Source organism: Rhinopithecus bieti, unplaced genomic scaffold, assembly GCF_001698545.2.
Source record: "Rhinopithecus bieti isolate Rb0 unplaced genomic scaffold, ASM169854v2 scaffold_8307, whole genome shotgun sequence".
NCBI classification, from domain to species: Eukaryota; Metazoa; Chordata; class Mammalia; order Primates; family Cercopithecidae; genus Rhinopithecus; species Rhinopithecus bieti.
The window spans coordinates 975,589-998,470 of NW_016806443.1; the positions used below are offsets into that span (position 1 = coordinate 975,589).

The 22,882-nt window shown below is 36.7% G+C and overlaps 1 protein-coding gene across 1 annotated transcript in view; it reads left to right on the forward strand.

Annotated features, from left to right (window-relative positions):
- CTNNA3 (catenin alpha 3) overlaps window positions 1-22,882 on the forward strand; it is a 1,693,405-nt gene that overhangs the window by 972,689 nt on the left and 697,834 nt on the right. The window lies entirely within an intron of this gene.

Genomic DNA, 22,882 nt, shown 5'->3' on the forward strand with positions numbered 1-22,882 from the left:
GAATAAGTAATAACAGTAATAAAACGTATCTTCCCCATTATTCTCAGCTGCCATTGTGCTTTTCTGTTTGTGATCCCTTGAAATTCACAGCTGTAGATCATGGTATGCTATTGTTTTATGGCAGAGGCAAATTATGGCCTGCGAGCACCTAATCTACCTGTTTTTGTATATCCTGCAACCTATGAATTATTTTTACATACTTTTAAAAGTTAGAAAAAAATTAAAAGATGTGACATATAAAAATAATGTAAAATTCAAATTTCATTATCTGTAAATAAAATTATATTAGAATTCAGTCTGTACCTAAGTTCTTCCCATGATCTATTTCTAGAGCCACCATTGATGAACCTTCATTCAATATATACCCAAATACACACATATACATGCGTACTCACAGTTACATACCTCTTATTCTTTATTTTTGAGGGATAGTTTATTAAGCTTTAAGACTCCTTTGTTTGCCGGGCGCTGGTGCTCAAGCCTGTAATCCCAGCACTTGGGAGGCGAGACGGGCGATCACGAGGTCGAGATCGGAACTCCTGGCTAACACGGTGAACCCCGTCTCTACTAAAAATACAAAAACTAAGCCGGTGCCGAGGTGGCGGGCGCTGTAGTCCCAGTTACTCCGGGAGGCTGAGGCGGAGAATGGCGTAACCTGGGAGGCAGAGCTTGCAGTGCTGAGATCTGGCCACTGCACTCCGCCTGGGCGACAGAGCGAGACTCCGCCTCAAAAAAAAAAAAAAAAAAAAAAGACTCCTTGTTTAATTTCCCCTTTTCCAAATTTCCCTGGGCCTATACTCATCACTTTGTCCTTTGTTCTCTGCAGTTTCATTGCCTATCGTTTTTGCTCTATTTTCAAATTTTCCAAAATATTAAAATAAGCATGGAGAAAGCAGATCTGTAGGATTTTGCCTTCACTGTGTCTTTTCTACTGTGTTTGTGGGACTAGGTACAAGTATTAGAAATACCGTGAAACCCCAGCTGCATTGAAGTGTTTTCTTCTCAGTTTTTCCCCTCTCTCCCTTATAGTCTTGCTGCATTCTCTTTTATTGGTCTTCTCATTACTTTTCAATATCAACAGTTACTGTCTTATTATTTCATTGAATCCACCTGTTATTTATGATTTAGAAGATTATTGGACTCCTCATTAAAGAGTAAGGCAACACTCAATATTATCAATGTGTCAGAGAGCTTTGAGATATCAAAATTGTCTGTTTAAATGTCTCCAAGGACTCTTGGGCTGCTAGAAAACTGACCATAATATTTTAATATGATATAATTAATATCACCTCTTCAAATTTTCTTTTGTTCATGTTAATAGCAAGTGACTCTTAACAAATAATTGGGGTTGTTCCAAAAGTTTAAGCCACACTTACATAAATATGATTATGACATGGCAAAATATTTGCAATAAAGGCAACACAAGGCAATCTCAAGAATTAATACTTTCCTTTGATTAGCTCATTTTGGAGAGAGCTTTATGGGACAGCTGTCTAGGCCAACAAACTCATTTAAAGGACCTAGGCCCTTTATTGGAAGTCTTCAATTCAGTATGTTTCAAAAAAACTTTTTATACCACTCCTTACTCTGCCCATTTCAGAAGCAGCTCTAACCTTCATTCCCTCTCTACCCTAAGTGTCTCAGGCTTGCCCCAAGTTCTCCTAATTTTTGATGATTAATGGATTCATTGATTCATCAATTCATGGATACACACATGTGCACACATACACAGGAGATTTCAATAATAATAGATTCACGGCTGTATGTCAAGTATTCTTCTAGGTAATTGGGGGTGTTAAACAAAATAGGCATTTTGTCCCTGCTCATAAGGAATTTTAATTTTAGAAAATAAAAATAGTAACGTCAAACAATAAATGAACAAAAAATCTTCTGCCGAGGTGAAGAAAATAAAGCCATCTAGTTGACAGAAAGTAACTGGTGTATTGGCTACTGTAGATGGTGTCAGAGAAGATGTCATTCTGAGGAAGTGACATCATTCGTTCTTTGACCTGACTGAGGAGAAGGAGCTAGTTACAGGAATGTTGGGAGCTGAGGGGTGGCAGAACATTCCAGGGAAGAGGAACAACCCATGCAAAAATCCGGTGGAATGAAAACAAATATGGCGACTTTGAGGTCAGCAAGAAGACCGGTGTAACTAGAATATCATGAGGGCAAATGGGTAATAATAAGGGACACAGGCAGGGGAAACATTTGGATTTTATTATAAAATCTAAGGGAAGTTTCTGATTGCTTTTGATCAGAAGTGTGATGTGATTTTATGACACCATGGACATGCTCTCCATGTTTTTTCTTCATAGAAATACTTGAGTCATCTCTTATAGTCTCCTGCCATGTAAATCCCATTTCCTTCTAGCCCTATCTAGAATGCAAGAGTAGGAATGCAAGGGTAGGAATCTTCTTTTAGATTTTATATACTTTTACTTTAAATCTACCACATTTTTTTCTTCCTAGTATCTTTTATCCTCAAAACAGCTTCTCATTTGGTGTTTGACACAATCTTTCTTCCTTTCTTCTTCCAAGCTCAGCAAATCTAAAAACTTCAACACAGTTATCCTACAAACTCTATAGTATAATTGACCTCAATATCATTTTTCCAACAACCACTAAATTATGAAATATATGAAATGCCTCCCAAAAGAAAATATTATCTTTCGTTAGAATATAGGGTCTGGAAGATAATCACCATCTTCCATATGTTCTGAATCCTGAAATCTGACTTAAGTGGTGTGTGTGTGTGTGTGTGTGTGTGTGTGTGTGTATGAATCAATACAGGTGATAAGGACCAGAGTTTTTAAGGTGAGAAATAAAGGTAGAAGAAAGAATTTAGAACAGTTCATATCCTGCTTGTCTATCTCCTCAGGCCTCTTCATTTTATCACCTGTTTGAAATTCATCCTACAATTATTTTACTATGTTCTTATTTATTCAAGGGATATATTTAGTAGTATAAGATACATCTTAGAAAACAAAGCAAAGATTTCTAAAGTTAAGGAGCTTATATTCTAACAGAATGGGGAAAATATTATTTACAAGTATTTCTTAAAATTCTGTTATCATATTAGGATAGGTATGTACCCATGAAATTCACTGAGAAGAAATGGAAAGCATCAAGAAGATAAAGAAAAAGCCTTCACTATCAAGGTCTTTTGTAATTTTCTTGGCGAAGGACAACATGTATGTCTTGAGTGTTTCCACCTTGAAATTTTCCACCTTTTTTGCCTCCTTAGTGCATCATTTATGTGTATATTTTTCCATTCTTTTGCCATATTACTATATAGATAGGAAAGGAATGTACCCTTTTTGCTTTCCTCTTAGTTGGTACATACCCACTTGGTACATACATATTTCTTTTAATTCTATATTCATTACATTGTACCAAACAATACATATTTATTGGGAGCCTATTAAGTATAAAGTATGTCATTTATATCAAAGATATCATCAAGTTCTTTGAGCTTAAATTTTTTTATTTGTTTTAATATCAGATATAATACTCTAATTTTAAAAATTATCTTTAATTCAGTTGGTACTAATTATATTGTGACAAAAAAATACAAAAATAACTCAAACAAACTTAAGCAAATCTCAGAGCTTTATTGGTTTGTCCTTCATAAAATTTCAGTCTTCATACAGGTATTTTTTTCAGGGATTCAAATGATATTCTCATTATTTGGTTTCTCTCTCTCAGCTCTGCTTTTTGCTATGTTGGCTTAATACTCAAAATATACATTGTATTTTCCTGTTGCTTCAAGAACATCCTTTCCATTTACCTCACCTCTGATCCCAGGAGAGGACATGTCATTCATGCCACTTAAATCTTTTTATCCTATTTCTATGTCTGCAATCATTGGTTCAAAGAGAGACCTACAGTCTAATCAAAGCAAACTAGAAAGAAGCAGACTTTTGCTAGGACAGTAGAGAGAAGAAAAGAAAAATGGCTTCTTATTTATTGATTGTTAAAATTTGAAAATGGGAAGAAATATATATTTTCTGAGGCAGGATCTCACTCTGTCACCCAGGCATGGGTGTAGTAGTGCAATCTCAGCTTACTGCAGCTTCAACCTCCCAGACTCAAGTGATCCTCCCACCTGCAACCTCCCAAGGAGCTGGGCTGACAGTGTGTCATTAGGCTTGGCTAGTTGTATTTTTTTGTAGAGATGGGGTTTCGCCATGTTGCACAGGCTGCTGAAGAGTAGTCTTGGAGCAATAGGGAATTACTATGTGTATCTCAAGGATTAAACAAACATTGCATGAAGCAGAGCTGAGATACGTAGAAAAACCAAATACAGAGGATGCCATGTGGGTCCCTGGAGCAAGATCTGCATGCTGACTGAATTTGTGTGGAAGACAAGCCAATCAATTCCTGTATTGGTGTAAGCTAGTTTGAGTTGGTTCTTGTCATAACATAAACTGTCTGTATGGAAATAAAGATACAAAAATTATGAATATTATATTGCATATGAAGATCAAAAGATTTTAAACTCAAAAAAGTGTATAAAACTATAAAAATTTAGAATTGGGAGGGATTTTGTACATCTCTCTATCTAATCCCCTGTATTTATTGTCAAGCAAATGGAGAATCAGTGAAGTTGAATAATTTAACATCTCAGAAAGTGCCAAGATGAGGAGACAAACCCAAGTGTCTTGGCTTCTAGCTCTCTGCCTCTTCCAGGACCCCACACTTTAATTCTGGTAAAGAGAGAAGCCTACAGATATATAAAATTGTTCATGGTCATTTTAATATCTTGTTTGCAGTGGCAAACTTTTTAAAAAATATATAGTTCTTGTAAGAATGCCTTATAGCTTGCTTTGGTTTTCATCTGAATATTTTATATTATTCATTTTCTTTTAGAAATGAATATGTAGCAAATGCAATAATTTTTATATGTAGCAAATGCAATAATTCAAACCAATAGCTTGCAGAATTTGAACTATTAGCCATGATAGAAGATCTATGAATTGCATATTTGTTATAGTTTTTTTCACTTATTTTAAAAATAAATACCAACAAAGACAATAAGATAATTATTTTAGAATCATCCCATTTTTACTCCTACACGATTACTAATAAATAGGAGTCCATCTTCATCCACATATATAGTAAGGACTCTCCAGTGCCAACATTCTATTTTCAGCATCAATAGCATATGTGCCTCCAGAATCGTGCACGTGTTTTTAATTTTGTCTCAGACTTCCAAGAAATGTTTAAAAGTAACATTCCTGAGAGAGAAAGACCTCCTAAGTCTATGTCCTACAAATACTTTATCAGAAAAATTTAATATACTCACAGAGTTTTATCACTTCTCCTGGGAAGTTTAAGGAGACAGCTCATTTTTTGGCCTTCATTATAAGAAAGCAGTTAAATGTTAATTAATTGAAGAAAAGACTGCTGAAAAGAAAGCACTAAGCCTATTATAGAAATGAATCTTATTTTCTGCCAAGTGCTTTATAATTAAAAGGAAACTCAGTAGAAAAGAAGCTTAAGCAATAACAGTAATATTAATAAAATATTGATTTTTAGAAAATTGCTTTTATGCTAAGAATGATTAGGTCCCTTTTTACCCCATAATATACTTCTCGGATGATTTTAGTTTAGCATATGTATTCTCAGGCTTGGTATTATTGAATCTCTGCTAGATAATTCTTTGTTGTAGAGGGCTGCCCTGTGCATTATAGGTTATGTAGCAGTATCCTTGGACTCCACTTTCTAGATGCCAGTAGCACCACTCTTCCCCTCTGGTGACAAGCCAAATAACCCCAATATCCCTGACAAAATTTACCCTCCTCCCCCTCCCCGACTGAGAACTGCTGGTTTAGAAATTGAAAAAGTGGGACAGAATCATAGAGAGGTCAACTTATTGTAGATTAGATAATTAGTCATTGACACACCTACTTTTAGGAGCCATGTCTCATACCTCCAGCCCCTGAAATAAACTTCACCATTGATCAAAATCCCATCTTTTTTGTGTATATCAGGTCATTGCGTAGGTTCAATTTCAAAGCATCGACGCCTTCTCTTGTCTATCCTACCTTTGCAATATTGCAGGGGGTTTTGTCTGATTATCGTGGCCTTTGGGGTATCCTATATCCCCCTGCCTACCTCACACTTCCTATCTTTGTTCAAACCAGCCCAAAATACAAAATGATTGCTTTTGTTTAGATTGGCTGTCATTCAAGATTTTGCCAAGTGTGACAATTTAGCAGTTCACTCAAACTTGAATGAGTTGTACTTGAAAGGGAAAATATGCTCTCAGAGTGTGATGCTTATTAAACAGTATTAAAGCTTTGATTGAGTATTTGCATGGTGGTGACTTGCATAGCACAGTACTGCATTAATGTAAGTATTTTTGCCTGTCAAACATTAAACATGGATAAGATCTGCAGTGTCATTTGGTTTACTTTGCTACTACTGAAGCACTGCTTCTCCGTAATACATGCTGGCCCACTGTTCCCAATTTAAACTGTAAGTAATGATGGTGTATTTCTACTTCCTTTGGGAAAGCATTACAAAGTTTAATTTACTGTTTCCTAACAATTTGTAATAGTATCAGTAGTTAATGTTCTAGAATTTTGATAGTGAAACTGATCTACTTTCTCCCTCAGAGGTGGAAATTTTAATATCACAAGAAGGTTTTTCATACATCCCAACTTTATTCCCAAAGACTATAGAATACTTCTAAAGTTTGGCTATTTCTGGTCCACCACAATCTTTTCCTCCACACAGTTGTGTGAATATATTTAACAGTCTAATACTGATAGCAGCTAATACTTCAAACATATACTGGTATCACCTTACTTGATTTTTATAAGATCACTTTGCAGATAGGCAGGCCAGTATCCCAGCTTTATTTGATAGATGGATATATGAAAGCTCATAGGGGTTAAATAATTGTCCTCAGTCATTAACATTTATGTACAACTTTAAGATCTGGCAATGATTGATCCATACTCATTGCATTTGCTCCACAAGCTGTGAAATGAGGAAGGCAGGTATGAGTATTATCATGACCTCCATTTTCCAGAAAAGAAAACTGAGGCACAGAAAAGTGAAGTGACAGAGCAAATGCTTGTTGGCCCTCAATTTAGGTCTTTTGAGTCACATTTAAATGTATTCTTTAATGTTGCTTTTTTTTGTTTTGTTTTGCTTGCATAATTATTTACCTCTTCCTTTTGTTATTGAAAGGGTTTCACCATGAAATATACCCAGATAACAAACCTGTACATGTACCCCCTGAATCTAAAATAAAACCTGAAAAGGAAAAGAGAGAACAAAGATACAGTTTTAGCAGATTTATTTTTTTTTCAAAAAAAGAAAGCCTCCACCTGGAAAATGAAGATTTTACTGGAATTTACAGATAATAAAATACGGTGATTGAGAGAATCTCCTGAGAAAATAATTTGCTCAATTTGATTTGTTGTTTGTGTACCAAACATGTAGCATTAGATTAATTCTCGCTCTCTATGTCTTTCTGTTTTCTCAGTCACCCTTCCATCCATATTTTAATCTGTAGCCATCCAGGTCAGTTTTGAGGAGACGGCCTCTATGTTTGTGTTGCATTAATTCTTATACAATACGATTTCTTTATTTTCTTTTAATTGTTACCTTTAATTCTTATGCATGTGCAAGCATTGTGTAACCCCCAAATGAAAAGATTAATTGGTTTGGTGAAAGCTCAAGAAATGCTAGTCTTGACAGAGTCTGAGGTCATTCCAAAGCTCTCCCAACACAGACAATGAGACAGACCCTCTTAGATTTTACACATTTCACGAAGTCTTCTATCACAAATGGGAAAAATAGATAATTCTGGAGGAATTTGTATCAAAACTGAAAAACTGACATATTATTTAAAACTTAGTAGGATCAAACCTCCTTCCAGCCCAGCTAGGGACTGGGCTCTTGCAGGTGCTACTGACACTCACTACAAAGGACTTGACACGCCCACAGGTTTCTAGCTGCAGTGGCCTTGTACTAGTATGCTGCTATGCTACTGTGGAGAAAATTGCCATTTTGACTGTGATCAAAACACAGTCCTTTTGGCTATCAAACATCCAGCAATAAATTTCCATTAAAATCAAAGCTCTGAAAAGCCTTCTTCAGGGGAAATAAAAACAAACTCCAACAAAGATATCTTGTATACATGAAAAGAAAAAATCAGTTTTAGGTTAAAATCAGTCTTAGAGCAATAGAAAAGAGGAAATTTTAAAGAAACCCCTGAGGTTCCTCTTCCAAATATTGGCAAACATTCAATCTTATTTAGAATGTTGCCTTGCCTAGCAAAATGAAGGATATAGTACATCATATCCTTAATTAAATCGCGTAGCAGCTAATATGGTGAAAGTCCTTTTGCTACAAGAGCCTAAGGTGATTGAAGAGGGAGGTGGTAACCAACCACTTGATTTAGGCCAGGACAGCGATATTGTTTTGTTTTGTTTTTTAATATGGTTTGCTGGATAAATTCATTTTCAGACCACCTATTCCAATCTAATTTTTTAAGAGCCAGTAAAGGTATGTTAGATTTTATTTCCTAAAATATATCCTCCTACTTTGAATCTAATGACCCGTTTCCAGTTTGAATCCCCAGGTATATTCTGTGAGGTTGTTGGAATTTGGAGCTGCCAAACTTAGGACCGAGTGAGTTGAAGCAGTTGTTGAATGGTGCAGCACATCGATGGCAGAATGAGTGAGGATAATATGCAGTTGCTCCCCAAAGTCTTATTCTAGAGGCCCAGAAACAATTTCTCTCTTACATAATGAACAAATGGGTAATTCTTCTAGAAAGCACTCTTATGATGTATTTTGAACATCACATCACATCTGATACATCAGTCAATAAATATGCATCCAAATGCTTTTCTCCAGCCGTGGCACAAACTGTTTCATCAGTGAAGTTGCACAAAGTTTATGTAGACACTGGAGACCACCTCTGTGCCATATATACAACTTATGCTACATATAAGGCTACATATAAGGCTACAATGATCTCAGTCCCCAAGAGTTGTATTTGCAAAGAGTAGAGATAAGAAAAAATTCCTTCAATGCTCTCCTGTCTACCTTTTTAGTTTCCTCTCTCATCAGTCTGTATGCCTTATTATTATCATTGTTGTCATGCTAAATTGCTTATATATTTCTTTGCATACCAAGCTCTTTCTTAACTTGGTAGCTTTGTTCATGCTACATATTGGTCTGTTTGGAAGTGTTTCTATTCCCACCCTGTCTCCCATCATGTCTGAATCATTCCTAAGTATCCTTTAAGACTCAGTCCTTCATGACTTTAGTCCAGAAAGTTACTGACTATTGAAGAAACAAAAGATGCATCTTGAAGAAAGTTGTGGACATTAAATAGTGGAAAGGCAGATGTGGACATATCAGTCTAGTTTGGGAGATAAAATATATCCCAAGTATTATAGATGAGTACCTGGAGGAAATGTGGCTGTTCATTCATACACACCAGTCCACATGGGCTGTTCCCATAAATGACAGAAGTTTGCCTTTTTCTTCCTTTGAATTGCCTTTCTTCTACTCTTCTTTGTTATTATACTATCACTCTACATTGTTGGATATAATAATTGTGTGTTTTTTTTATTTACTATGGGGATGTGATTAAGAATACTGCTCACTGGCCGGATGTGGTGGCTCACGCCTGTAATCCCAGTACTTTGGGAGGCCAAGGCGGGTGGATCATGAGGTCAGGAGATTGAGACCATCCTGGCTAACACAGTGAAACCCTATCTCCACTAAAAATAAATACAAAAAATTAGCTGGGCATAGTGGCATGCACCTGTAGTCCCAGCTACTTGGGAGGCTAGGCTAAGGCAGGACAATCGCTTGAACCTAGGAGGCAGAGGTTGTCGTGAGCTGAGATCGAGCCAAGGCACTCCAGCCTGGTGACAGAGCAAGAATCTGTGTCAAAAACAAAACAAAAAGAAAACTGCTCACCATTAATATGGTGAGTGTTCTTCTTATGAGGACCCTCAGGAGAAATTTTTCTCAGCTCACAGTAGCATAAATAATTGAGAAATTAATTTACTTTTATTGTATGAGTATTAACTATGTAACTCGTAATTTCTTCCCCCTTGCCTTGCTGCTTGAAAGTGTGGTGTCAGAGTGTGAACCAGAGATCAGTAAATGGTATCAAGTAGTTTGTGTGTTGTGTGTAAGTCACAGTCCAGCTTTATCTTTATTGCTGTACCTCATTGGCCCTTTAGCTTATTTTCCCACTTATGTTTTATTTAGTAAAAAAAGAGTATATTTTATACAATACCTATTAAGGAAAACATACAGGAGATAAAAATGAACAGTACTTCTGGGGTAAAATCAAATCTATTTGCTTGTAATGAAGTTCCTCAGGCAAGGTATGTGGAAGTAATCACACCCATCTTAAGCCTTCAGTTACTGTTGGTCAACTATTTTCTCTAGTCCAGACCCAACTTCGAACTATAGTCTCCTGTTTCTACCTCCTTACACACTTCTCCTTATAAACATTCTGCAGACACCTTGAATTTAATTTATTTAAATCTGAATTCTTGTTTGTTACACTCTCATCTTGTATTTACACTAGCATTTTTCTCTTTCAGGGAATGAAATCACCAGTCCCCCAATTGCTCAAGCTAGTATCTTCACAATCATTCATAACTCATTCACTCATTTGTCCATGATCCATAGCTAGTAATTCTGCCTTCTTGGTGTGTTTCAAATCTGTCTCAGATTGAAACGGCTTTGCATGCCTGTCTGCTTCTGACTTAGTCTAGGATTTCATGATTTCTCATTTGAATTATTAGATGAACACCTTGGCACTACCAGATCCACCCTGCTCACCACCTAGATATCCTACATAATGCTGCTAGAGTCTTTTAAAAACAAAACATTGACCATATTACACCCTTACTTAAAACCTTTTAATGAGTTACCAGTATGCTCAGGATCAATCCAGAATCCTTAGGGAAATATACAAGAAGCTTCATGACCTGGTGGTCCCTCCTTTTCCAGCCCTTAAACATTACTTTACATGCACTGCTCTCCCAGATTCTTTGCTTTTCTCCCACCAAACACATAAAACTGACACACATGCGTGCGCGCACGCACACACACACTCTCATACACACATTCCCCCTTCTCCCCCCGCTTAGTTAATTAGAACACTCTTGATCAAAGAAGAATCGACTCTTTGGAAAGAATGTACTTGTAGACCAAACATGTAGCAATAAAGGAAGTGAAGAACTGCACATAATAGTCCAGTGAACTGACTAAGCCTCTTTAATATTACGGCAAGATCACCAGATAGTCATGACTCAAGAGATAGCCCCAAAAGACTTCTTCTAAGAAGTCTTACATGACCCTTCCAGTCTAACTTTGACTTTTTTCATTGCCCCTTCTGTATTCCCCTGTTGTGATTCTTCATATAATGTACTTATAAACATTGTATTGCTCTAAACAACTGAAGGGCAGGGACTATATGTATATATATATATGCATGTGTGCACGTGTGTGTGTGTGTGTGGCAGGGACCAAATAATTATAATTTTATCCTCTTCTATTTGTAAGTGCTTAATAGATAAGCTTTGAGTACCCAATAAATGCAATAAGGTATCTTGGAAAGACTGCAGATAGGAAATAGGGGAAAGGCTAGTGAAGACTTTCTGAGTCAGGATAATTATGAGAGCAGAAAAGCATAGATGAGGGAACTAGTAGTAGGTCAGGTAGCAGATGGCCTAGGTTCTAGTGATAAGTAGTCCTACAGGCTTTCCCTCCTTTTTATCCTTTTTATCCTTGTTGTTCAGGGAACATAAGTAATCACAAGTGACAAGGGAAAGCATATTTTGTTGTCATTGTCATTATTATTTACAGTCATTGCATTTCGAGGAAGATAGACCTTTAGATTGCGTTCCATTTATAGTGCTGAATGCAATGGCAACTGAGATTGTATGGTTTTGGCAGGAGGAGTTGAGGCTGAATGGATGTAGGAATATCTGTTTTTTACATAGAAAATTTTAAGATTAGAGCTGGAAGGAACCTTAGAATAGTTGCTACTCAAAGTTTGATCTATGGTCCAGTTCTGGTCAGTCCATTACCATGACCCAAGTTGATAGGAAAATTTAAAAATCTTTTGTATTAGTCTATTCTCACACTGCTAAAAAAGACTTACCAGAGACTCAGTGATTTCTAAAGGAAAGAGGTTTAGTGGACCTTATAAAGGAAAGAGGTACCACATGGCTGGGGAGGCTTATAATCATGGCAGAAAGGAAATGAGAAGCAAAAGCACGTCTTACATGGCAGCAGGTAAGAGAGCTTGTGTAGGGGAACTCCCCTTTGTAACACCATCAGATCTCATGAGTCTTATTCACTATAATGAAAACAGCATGGGAAAGCTCCGCCCACATGATTCAATGACCTCCCAGTGGGTCCCTCCCATGACATATGGGAATTATGGGAGCTACAATTCAAGATGAGATTTGGGTGGGGACACAGCCAAACCATATCATCTTTATAGCAACTTGACAGAGTATTTTTGTGTTTATTGAGTCTAATAAAAAAAAATCTCAGCTTCTATTTTGTATACGTTTATTTTTTATTTCATTTTTGTATGTTTTTTTGTTGTTGTTGTGGTTTTTTTTTTTTTTTTTTTTTTTGAGACGGAGTCTTGCTCTGTCGCCCAGGCTGGAGTGCAGTGGCCGGATCTCAGCTCACTGCAAGCTCCGCCTCCCGAGTTTACGCCATTCTCCTGCCTCAGCCTCCCAAGTAGCTGGGACTACAGGCGCCTGCCACCTCACCCGGCTAGTTTTTTTGCATTTTTCTGTAGAGACATTTTTGTATGATTTTTAAAAGGAGGTGGTTCATAGCAGATTGGAAATTTCAAAGTGCTAGTTCTTCACTACAGATAGAGAAGCACTCCTTTAGTGTGTGTCTTCTTTTAGTAACACTTAAATAATCTGCTGAACAGTTTCTCCTATAATTTGAGTTTCCTGCCAGATCCTCTGAAGCTCCTATGTCAACCCCAGAATAAGGGCTCCTAATCTGGCTCAAACCAGTCATTTACAGACAGAAAACCATGCTAGAGAAGTCAAGTAATCGCTCTACAATACCATAGTAAAGTAGAACACAACTCAGTTTCCTTCCATTCCACTAAATTAATGTATTAATATTTTTCTTCCTACTTCCAAATACCCCATTTCCGACCACTCACTACCATCAGAATGTGGCTTGGGTTTCTGCTTATCAAGATTTGTAACATACTAGATTGTGCCATGAGACTTTGAGGGAGATTCACCTAGTCTGCCCACTTGTTTAAGATGACATGAAACACATTTGTGACACTGTAGAAAAATGAAGGCATGTGGGCCAGCCTGTGCTGCCAGAATGTTTATTAACTGTTGACTCTAAACTCCATTCTTGCTGTAGCTTGCTGTTTTGAATAAATCATCTCTTGACTGAATATTTTATTTGTATAAATTGCCTTTAATTTCAACTAGATCCTGGTGGTAGTAAATGGAAAATATGGCATTACTAACAAATGAGTTTTATTTGTTTTCATCCTCCTGAGTCCTAGGACCATAGCTGGTTGCGAGAGGGAGAAAGAGAGAGAGGCAGGCTATGAGAAATGGTTTCTCTGAAGTTTGAAGTCTGATGTAGGAGAAAATCTGCAGTCACAAATGAAAGTATCCCAGGCAGAGAGAGGGTACCTTTGGCTTTCCTGTCATGCATGATTGATGATTTCCCTTTATCACTCTAGCTCATGTGTCCCAGAATTTTTTTTCTCTCCTGCTGCCACAGTCATAATTAATGATTAAAGTACAGTAACTAGCATAACACCTGGCTATTAATTTCAGGAAGTAGATTGGGGTACATAGCGTTTGACCTCACAGACGCTCAGGAGGAGTCTGTACGGCTTCCTTCATTGGATAAAATTGAATACCTTTCCCTATCCCAGCAGCCATTTTGACACCCTACCTACACAGAACAAGCCAGTCTATAACCTCTTTCTCTGTCACTGTTTCCCCCCCTCCCCCCCCCAGTGCATTTCACAACCTGGAAGGAATAAGGTAAATTGCAGTTGTGTGTGTGTGTGTGTGTGTGTGTGTGTGTGTGTGTGTGTTTTAAGGGTGCTAACTCTAACATGTATAAATTCCTATTATTTATGTTAACAGAAAATAAATCCTCCGTTGTACAAAAGCTTTCTTCCAATGATTTAGATATGACTGGTTTTATGTAAATAATAACTCTGAGATGTTGCACCTCTCTTTGGTCCTTTTGATTTTATGTAGTCAGGTTGCAACTTCTATGTTTCTAGATTCAAATTCCTGGCTGGCTTAGCCTTTGCTTTCTCCAGATAGTATCTCCCAAATATTCTGTCATAGGCACAGGGATTGAAATCTTATTTTCATATATTAGGCTGAAGATAATATTATTAGGAAGGCAAATAGTAACCCAAGCAGTCACATAATGGTATCTGTGCCAATACAAATGATTCAGGCTGGACGTCTCTTTTGAGTTGTCCACATAATCACTCTTGACCATGAGCACAGAAATTTTAGAGATGAACTAAAAGTAAATCTTACTAATTAAGTGGCCAGAAGTTGGAGAAAGTAGGAAAATAACACAGTTCTCAATGTAATTAAATTCAGATTGCAAGTCATTTAAATCATTTTGACAGCTGTTTACTTTGTATCGTTTTAGCTAAATAAGCAACTTAACATGAGATTACATAGAATCTGTTCCTCAACTAACTCAACTGCCATAAAAATAATGAACATTTTGGCCATTTTCAAGATCCAAAATAGAATTCGCAGCTTTAGGATGGGAAGTTAAACCAACTCATTTTTTTTTCTTCCCTTCATACCTTAACTCCATGAAAATGACTCAGGAAGCACAAAATGAGCAAAAAAAGTGTGTAGCAATACTAGAAAATAGGAAGAGTAACGTCAAGCAAGCATACTCTTTCAGTAATTTATTTAAAAATAAAAAAAAAGCAGCAGCAGTTGGATCGGGTTTACTCAAGGAGCTAACAATGGCTTTTGTTTTACTCAATATAAACCAGGTAAGGAAGCCCTGAGAGGCAAGTAGACAGTTCTCTCCAGCAGAAAACTGTGGGAATCTTATGCTTGGGAAGCTATGGCATTATTTAACCCCAATTTGAAGGAGTGGGAATGTCAGACAGAATCACACAATAGGCCCTCTAGGATTTAGTAGAGCTCTGCAGAGAGAAGATGGCTAAAATATTTGCTCTGGTGCTTCTTCCACTTGGTGTCATCAGCATTCTAAATGCAGTTGGAGCTTTTCCTACCCACTTTAACTTTGCTTTTTCTCTTTGAAACAGATATATCAGATTCATTTCCAGCATATGCACCTGGGAATAAATCAACCTTTCTGTTCCTCTTTACACCCTAATCACAGAAATTTAGTAACATCAAAGGTGGCCTAAGCAGAGCGAGCCCGTATGAACCACTAGGATGGGCAATCTAAAGCTGAACGCATACATATGAAGAGATAATAAAGTAGTACTCATCATTGGAGAGAATAGGGAGAAAGCTGGGAAATAGAACAATGGAATATAGATATTACAGGTAGCCAAAAGATAATGATTTAGAATTCTAATTGATGTCCTCATTGATATTTGGGAGCTTTTGTTTTTCTTAACTCTGTAGAAAGCAAACACACTGCTATGCAAAGGGGCAATAGGGTAATTACTGCACATTATCTCTGTGTGGTGAGAAAACTGGGGCATAGTTAATACACTTTGCCCAAGGTAAAATAGCCAGTAAAGTGCCAACTCAAGACTCTAGAAAGACCTAAATTCAGTACCCATAACCTTAATTACACTATACACTGGATACCGAGGGCTTAGAAACTGAAAAGAAGGTGACCATTGTTTTAAATAAATAATAAAAGAACAACAACAAAAAAACCCAAAAGCAAAGAAAAACCCTTACTAGGAAAAGAAAAGAACACAACAGCTATCAATAAAAACCAGAAGCAAACCCAAGGAGTTATCCCATATGTCAGATTTTAAAAGAAGTTAGAAAATCTCAGCAAATATTACAGAATTTCGCACCAACACCCAATACATAAAATCTTATAAGAATAGAAGGAATTGATTGAGGAGAAATAATAATCACAGGAGAAGATACTCTCTTGAGCTAAAGACTTGAGGCTTCAGACCAAAAAAACAAACAAACAAACAAAAAAAAATTAGCAAGTGCTGAGTTAGTACAGTGATAAAGAAGGCTCACATCTAGGCATTATTGTGAGATTTCTAAATTTCAATAAGAAAAAGAAAAACCTATAAACTTCCTGATAGAATAGAAAAAAGTTTACAAAGGAAAGAATCAAATGGGCATTGAACTTCTAATCTGACACTCTAAATATGCCAGACGATGTGCTCAGAAGTACTTGATACAAGCAAAATAAAATAAAATAAAAGCTCCTGTTTATTTTATTCAGAAATCTTTTGATGTTTACTTTGAAATAATGAATATAATAGGGTCCATATCTAATCTTCATTGCCTTTAAGATTATGTAGTATATCCTTTGATAATGTGGCTGTATTTGGTATGTCTAATCATAGGAATTTATTGATAAATTGGAACCTTAAATATATCATTTTCCACCAATAAAGATATTCTTAAACGAGTATCTACGAGTTTTGTATCTTAAATTAAAAGAAAAATTTCAGTATTGGAGCAAGCCTGTTGTATTAAAGTGTTATTTTATTTGTGGTCATTACTTTTACAATGTTGTATGTAGATGATTTATTTTGTTTGTTTGGAAATGTAACATAGAACCACTTACAATTTAGCAACACAATTAATCTTTTATTCTTTTCACAATACTTTTCAGCTACATCAACTTCAAAGTCAATTTTATGATTTCATTAATGTATTTAATATGCCTGTTTGGTGATTTAATGAACAAAAATCTTTAACAAAGAGATAAGCGTGATGGAATACATAAGCAAAGGTGGTATGCAATCTGACCAAAGTGGTGCTAAATGATGATAAATTGTGTTTTCAAATATTTTTCATGCTATTTGTTATCAGCTGTGGACATTTAATGCCTCATTAGCAATAGATTGAATCAGTACTTTGAATCTATCCTTGACAGTAGTAAATGCCTATTATATTCAATTATAATACATGCTGATGTCAAAAGGAGTTGAAATAGAAATGGAATTTAAGGTCCAGATCTAGATTTGCAACTAACATCCAGATGACTTTGAGAAAATTATTTAAATATTTAGAAAAATAAAAGAATTTTATTCTATATTAAAATTTTATTCTAAGCCTAAAATTCTGAGACCCTCAGAATATAGACTGCATGAAAGAAGGCTGATCAATCTTAAGAGCTTTTTGGATCTAAACTGCTACTCCTTAAGGAACTCTTCTAAACTTTGTTGAGCTTAAATTGAAAATAGTTTAACTGAGTTGATTATATAGCACTTGGTATTAAGATAGTGGATATTGCTCGGGGTGGGTGGAGAAAAGCAGATGTGATGGAGGGTATGTGGAAGTAAAGAGGTAATTTACATCTCCTCTCCCATCATATCCAAATACCTTGTAGGAACCAGAGATACTGTGTTATTTTTCCGTAGCTTTCCTTTGAGTATCTGTTTTAATAAAACTGTGAGTGGCAATGTCATAAAAAGAGTATTAAGGAAATTTTGATACATATCCCCCAAAGCATTGATAGCACGTCAACTTCAACATCTCATGATACCATTTTCATCTTTTTCCCCTAATTTTTATTACTTTCAGTAGGAAAGTGGCTCTCTTGTTCAATTTAAATCAGTGAGTCAAAAGGAAGGATGGCTTGGGGTTGCTAGTGTTTGTTTGCAAGTCTGTGAACTCCTTAAGAGTAGAAAATTTTATAATTGCAAAATTCAACTCTTTATATATCTTCTTCACATAGAGCCTATAACTTTGTAGGTACCCACTGTTTTTTTCTGATGAAAAATGAGTGACCAAGGTGAATGGCCAGGATGAGAGATGTATCAGTGAAAACATAGCTAGCCAGTAGAAGTACAGAGCTAATTGCTGGAGTTCTGTAGGGACTCTTCAGCCCCTTCCTCCATTCTCTCTGTTGATCAGCTGACTTGACTACAGGTCAGTTCTACTGAGGCCAAGACTGTTTGCCTCTATGACCTAATGCTGACAGGTTTGAAGAGTTGAGATCTCTGTCAGTCTAGAGCCTAACATTGGACATCACTTTAAGAATAATAACCAATATTTATTTAGCCCATGCCAACTATGAAGCATTTACATGAGTTTATATGTATTTACTTGTTTATATTATCTTATTTTATCCTCACAGCAACCCTGGGAATGATATGTACTATTATTATCCCCGTTTTACAGAAGGAAGCTGAGGCATAGAGAGGCTGAATAATTTGCCTCAAGCCATTCACATAAAGTGACAAATGGGATTGAAATCCAGGTAGTCTGACTTTAGAGTCCTGTGATTTTAATCATTTCCTTTTGCTACTTGGTTTATCATCTGAATATATATAACTGTGTGAAACTCATGTTGCCACTCATGTGGAGGTCAGTGACTGAAAACATTTTATTTACAATTATTATAACTATTTAGGGTTTAACAAGAAAAGTAACAGAAAATTCAAAAGTACTTTAAAATCGGCCATTTTCATTCTTTCAAATATGCTGTGATTCCACAATAAGCAAATTCACAGTAAGGATTTGGAGCATTAGAATGATTTTTAATTTAACTGAGTATCTTCATTTAATTGGTATTTTTTTTAAATTGGTTTTCTCTTTCTTGAGTAATGCATAAATCTTCAAAGGAGTAACCTAATGCACTCCAATTCAAATATTAATAAAATAATTTCAATAAATGGTTTTCAGCAATTGTACAAAATTAATATGGATCAAGTAGCTTTTGTGATATTGTTATTGCATCATATTTTAACTATTAAAATGCAATTAATGCTCTTATAACGTATCTTATGGGGTTAATTTCCAGAAGAATTACAGTTAAACTAATGTTTCTCTAGTAAATACTTAGGAATAATTGAATTTGCAATTTGGTTCTTAATTTATACTGATAATTGCTTCCTACAAAAAGACATCTTTAATTGTAATCAAAGAATATCCTCTCTCCTTTGTTTAAACAGCTTCTCCCAAGAAACCAAGCCCTGTGTTAAAACACAAAACAATTCAAATAAAAGCATTCTTAATGGAAACTTCTAATAGAAAAGCTTTATCATTAGCCATGAAGTTATCCACTTGAGTAATCAAATAATATTTAAGAATGCTTCATTTAGAGAAAATTTTATGTTTCATAGATTGAGAAATATAGATCAAACAGTCAGTTTCTGGTTGGCAAGTCTCTTTGAATCTGCTGGGCACACTCTATGGTAGACAGAATTCAGATGTCTCTGCAAGATTCCCATTCCTGGTTATAATCAAATACTAACCTAGGTAATGTTGTAAAGGAATTTTGAAGATGAAATTACTATTACTAATCATTGATCTTTAAAGAAAAAGGAGATTATCCTAGATTATCCAGGTGACATCAGTGTAATCACATGAGCCCTTTAAAGGCAGAATTGGAGAGCAGAAAAATCAGTAGGTGAGGGGAGCCTAGAAGAGAAGAGGTAGAAGGGGAGGTCAGAAGGATTTAAAATGTGAGAAGGACACAGCCTATTGTTGCTGCCTTTAAAATGGAGGAAGGGGGCCGGGCGCGGTGGCTCAAGCCTGTAATCCCAGCACTTTGGGAGGCCGAGACGGGCGGATCACGAGGTCAGGAGATCGAGACCATCCTGGCTAACACGGTGAAACCCCGTCTCTACTAAAAAAAAATATACAAAAAATTAGCCGGGTGAGATGGCGGGCGCCTATAGTCCCAGCTACTCGGGAGGCTTATAGCGAGAGAATGCGTAAACCCGGGAGGCGGAGCTTTGCAGTGGGAGCTGAGATCCGGGCCACCTGCACCCCAGCCTGGGCGACAGAGCGGAACTCCGTCTCAAAAAAAAAAAAAAAAAAAAAAAAAAAATGGAGGAAGGGGACCCTGAACCAAGGAAAGTGACTGATCTCTGGAAGTTAAGAACCATCCCTGGAGAACAGCCCCAAGGAAATGGGGATGTCAGTTCTATAGTAGCATGGAACTGAATTCAGCCATTGACCTGATGGGCGTGGAAGTACATTCTTTGCTCAGACCTTCAAATAAGAGCCCAGCTGGCCAACAACTTGATTTGGACATTTTAGACCCCAGGAATCAGCTGAACCCAGCCAGATTTCTGACCTATAGAACTGAGAACAAATACATTTATGTCGTGCTAAGCTGTTGGATTTGTGGTAATTTGTTATGGCAATAACAGTGAACTAATGAGTATCCCCCCCATGGTGGACATATTACTCTCAGGCGGTTATTCTTGGTAACTGTCGGAAACAATTGAAAGAAGACCTTAAAGAATGTTTAGGGAAAGGGAGATTTCTATAACATGAATCTCAAATGTTCCTTGTTCATTTTTTTTTTTTTCAATTCTTATATTGGATCAGCTTTGATTTAGAAGAAATCTCAAAATTTATTCTATTTTCATGCAATTGTTTTTTATTTTATTTTTTATTTATTATTTTATTTTATTTTATTTTTTTGAGACGGAGTCTCACTCTGTCGCCCAGGCTGGAGTGCAGTGGTGCGATCTCGGCTCACTGCAAGCTCTGCTTCCGGGGTTCACGCCATTCTCCCACCTCAGCCTCCCAAGTAGCTGGGATTACAGGCACCTACCACCGCGGCCGGCTCATGCAATTGTTTTTAACCCCGCTTTCTCTCCTCACCCTCACTGCTTCACTGTGTTGCTGACAGCATTTATGAACCTCAGCATTCTGTACCTCTAAGGGCTGTAAGATTGCAGCAGGCTAAACTCTATTTCATTAACTATACATCGACAGTGTTTTAAAGATGAATCCTCTCTTTACCTCCTCAATAGATTTTATCAAAGCTTGGAAGATTCATGCTCAAGGGGATTGCTACATGCAGAGCTCTCTGTGAAAGGAGTGTTCCTGTCCCATCTTCCACCAGTGTTTCCTTTCCTTAACTGAAAACAGCTACCAGAAGAGAGGAGCTGAGGGTAAACATGGCAGTTAAATGCAGAAATGGAAACTTTAGAATATTTTTTTAACTTTAGATTTCTTTCCTTTTTTTTTGAGACAGAAGTCTCGCTCTGTCACGCAGGCTGGAGTGCAGTGGTGTGATCTCGGGTCACTGCAACCTCTGTCTCCTGGTTCAAGTGATTCTCGTGCCTCAGCCTCCCGAATAGCTGGGACTACAGGCACACGCTACCACACTTGGCTAATTTTTGTACTTTTAGTGGAGTTGGGGTTTCACCATGTTGGCCAGGATGGTCTCGAACTCCTGACCTCGAGTGATCCATCAGCCTTGGCCTCCCAAAGTACTGGGATTACAAGTGTGAGCCACTGCGCTCAGTCAACTTTAGATTTCTTTTAACATGATCTGCTACGACAAACAACTTAACTATAATATGAAATATTTTAGATATACAAAAAGGCCTTGAGAATAATGAATGAACACCTGTGTTAACACCAAGCATAAAACACATTATAAAAATAATTGAGGCTTAATTTGTTCTCCTCTCTCTCTCAGATTATTTAATATGTTATTTCAAGTAATTGAATTGTATTAGAGATTTCACATATTGGAACTTATGTATTTAGTATATGTGTAATATTCAAGATATAAAAATATACCACCATCAAATAGCATACCAATGGCTCATTTAGATAATTTGGTAATCCAGTTTTTATCCAAGTAGTCAGTGTGTTTTTAATGTCAAAATGTCTAATTTGAGAACTTTGCACACTATATATATATATATGAGATATTTTATTATTTATTTATTTTTGAGACAGGGTCTCACTCTGTCGCCCGGGTTGGAGTACAGTGGTGCGATTTCAACTCACTGCAACCTCTGCCTTGCTGGTTTAAGTGATTCTCATGACTCAGCCTCCCAAATAGGTGGGGTTACAGACGTGTACTACCATGCCCGGTTAATTTTTGTATTATTGGTAGAGACAGGTTTTGCCATGTTGGCCAGGCTGGTCTCGAACTTCTGGCCTCAAGTGATCCACCCATCTCGGCCTCCCAAAATGCTGGGATTACAGGCATGAGCCACTGCATGTGGCCAATATATTTTATATATAAGATTATATATCTTTGAATATACATGTGTATGTATGCATATATGTGGATGTGTATCACACACATACACACACATATATAAGAATTGGGAAAAAAGTTTTAGGAACCCATCCTAATAAGTATGTCTGCTTTTATTTTATTTTATTTTTTAAAATATTTTGGGAACCATAACTATTATGTCTAGCTTTTTGTTTTGTTTTTTGTTTGTTTGTTTGTTTGTTATTTTATTTTATTTTATTTTATTATTATACTTTAAGTTCTAGGGTACATGTGCACAACATGCAGGTTTGCTACATATGTATACATGTGCCATGTTGGTGTGCTGCACCCATCAACTCGTCAGCACCCATCAACTTGTCATTTACATCAGGTATAACTCCCAGTGCAATCCCTCTCCCCGCCCCCCCCATAATAGGCCTGGGTGTGTGATGTTGCCCTTCCCGAGTCCAAGTGATCTCATTGTTCAGTTCCCACCTATGAGTGAGAACATGCGGTGTTTGGTTTTCTGTTCTTGCGATAGTTTGCTGAGAATGATGGTTTCCAGCTGCATCCATTGTCCCTACAAAGGACACAAACTCATCCTTTTTTATGGTTGCATAGTATTCCATGGTGTATATGTGCCACATTTTCTTAATCCAGTCTGTCACTGATGGACATTTGGGTTGATTCCAAGTCTTTGCTATTGTGAATAGTGCTG